The sequence below is a fragment of the Petromyzon marinus genome, unplaced genomic scaffold, assembly GCF_048934315.1.
Source record: "Petromyzon marinus isolate PM22_M1 ecotype Great Lakes invasive population unplaced genomic scaffold, UKy_Petmar_22M1.pri1.0 PM_G_Scaffold_40, whole genome shotgun sequence".
NCBI lineage: Eukaryota > Metazoa > Chordata > Hyperoartia > Petromyzontiformes > Petromyzontidae > Petromyzon > Petromyzon marinus.
This window is the reverse complement of record NW_027422984.1, coordinates 2,047,501-2,050,000: the sequence shown is the minus strand read 5'-3', so window position 1 is coordinate 2,050,000 and position 2,500 is coordinate 2,047,501. Positions and strand designations below refer to the sequence as shown.

General features: G+C 37.5%; 1 pseudogene; it reads left to right on the top strand.

The window, feature by feature from the left end:
• Nucleotides 1-2,500, top strand: part of LOC142916726 (28S ribosomal RNA) — an 8,393-nt pseudogene that overhangs the window by 3,572 nt on the left and 2,321 nt on the right.

Sequence of the window (2,500 nt, the reverse complement as noted above, 5' to 3'; positions counted from 1 at the left end):
AAACACTGAAACTTTCACCACAGTTTTCCATTACACCAGTTGTATTGCTAGAAGTGCAAATCGAAGGAGTCAATTTTGACCGACGATTAGCTGCCGATGTGCGGTGAAAAAGCTGATCACAATAGCATACACTTGGGCCGACAACCCTGTGTGCTATAAACGTAAGTCGCGAATTATAAAGAAAATAAACCGGACGGACTACTCGGTGACGAACTAACATCGCTCATGAATGAGCGATTAACAGACGAGCTGACTACGGAATTTATCCTTTCGGACATGTTTTCATGGGACTACCCATGCACAGATCAGAACAAATGTTATCCATGCAATCTTGTTTTCCTAGACCATAGAACTTGGTCATCACATATGACACGGGTACATCCGCACGCAAACAAAACGTATAAATGTCGAATTTGTAATCGCACAGCAGATAGCATACACAAGATAGCGTCACACTACGGAAGAACTTGCAAAAGTTTAATAGGTAAAACTAGTGCTATAACCACCACAATTGAGGAAACACTATTTAGTTGTTCATATTGTAGCAGAGGTTTTGCTACGAAAACAGGTTTAGGGGTACATACTAGACGAACTCATCCGACAGAACATGAAGCTAGACTACAGCAAAACGCACCAGGAAGGAAAGTTAGATGGGGAGAAGAAGAGGTAGAAATTATGGCCCATAAAGAAGCCCAACAGAATGATGAGGACATAAACATGAATCAACTAATACAGAACTCAGTTATGCCACACAGAACGCTAGAAGCGATTAAAGGGAAGCGGAGAAATATCAAGTATAAGGAATTGGTAAGGACATTGAAAGAAACCACCTATAAGGTAGAAAATCAATGCCTTGTTAACTTAGTTTTACCGACAACATCGGAAATAACAACTACACCTTCTGAAGGAGATCAGCCAGCAATAAGGGCCGAAAAAGAACAATCACTGACAGCAGCTGAGGATCTTCAGGTCATAATTACCGATCTAAAGATCGAGAATTTAAGTCACAATCAGGCGTTACTGCTACTCAATTCTCATGTAGAAAAGTTTTTAAATCGAAGTAAACCAATTAATAGGAAAGATCGTGTAAACCAACAGGAGAAAGATGAGAATAGGCATCGAAGACAATCAAAGCAAACTAAATACAGGGGGTATCAATATTTATACCATACGAACAAGAAAGCTCTATTAGACGAGATTACTTCAGATAGATCGGGGCCAAGTATATACCCAACTGAAGAAAGCATACGGGGAACATTCGTTACTTTATTCGAGTCAAACTCTCCTCCAGATAATATACCCTTTAAATTAAAAAACGACCAATCCTGCATCGATATCGTAAAAGCAATCACCTTAGATGAGTTGATTAAGACCCTAGCAATTATGAAGGATAAGTCACCTGGACAGGACAACATTATTCTTAGCGATCTTAGGACTTTACCAATAAAATATTTACTAGATATCTTAAATATCATCCTTTATTTACAGGATATACCACAAATATGGAAACAACACAGAACAAGACTTATACCTAAAACTAAAGAGGATTTAGAAAAACCCTCAAATTGGAGACCCATAACCATCTCATCAATTGTAATTAGGCTATTACACAAAATTTTAAGTTATCGTCTAGGACAGCAATTAAAGCTTAATTACAGGCAGAAAGCATTCCTCCCGGTAGACGGATGTTTCGAAAATAGTGCATTACTACACTTCATCATACACAACGCCAGGCAAAAGCACGAAAACACGCAAATAGTGTCAATAGACCTCAGTAAGGCATTCGATTCTGTCAGCCACGAATCGATTATTAGAGCCTTAAAGCGATTTAACTTATCAAAGGAATCAACAACGTACTTGACCAACATCTATAAGTGTAATCTAACTGATATTGTATTTGGATCGACAACAATGCGTAACATAAATCTAAAAAGAGGCGTAAAGCAAGGTGATCCACTTTCACCGCTACTATTTAACATGATTATGGATGAACTATTGGATAACTTGCCGACATATATAGGAGTTAATGTAGGAAATCAGAAAGTAAATTCAATGATGTTTGCAGACGACCTTATCCTATTTGCAGAAACGGAATGTGGCATGAATAAACTCTTGGATATAACTACTAAATTCCTCGATGACAGACACTTGAAAATAAATATAAACAAATGCAATTCGTTAAGATTTATCAAGTACGGCAAACAGAAGACATTTAGTGTTGCAACGACATCATCGTACTTTATAAATAACGAACCCATTAATCCGGTATCATATGTAAAGGGATTCAAATATCTAGGCATTGAATTTGACCCAAGGGGAAAACGATCTATAAGCTGTAACCTGCTCGCAGCAATGTTAAACAAACTGACCAGAGCACCGTTAAAGCCAGAAAAGAAAGTATATTTAATCAATAACAATTTGATACCTCGTATTATTCATCAATTGGTCCTCGGAAAAGTTACCAAGGGTTTATTGATGTCACTTGATTCTGAAATTAGGA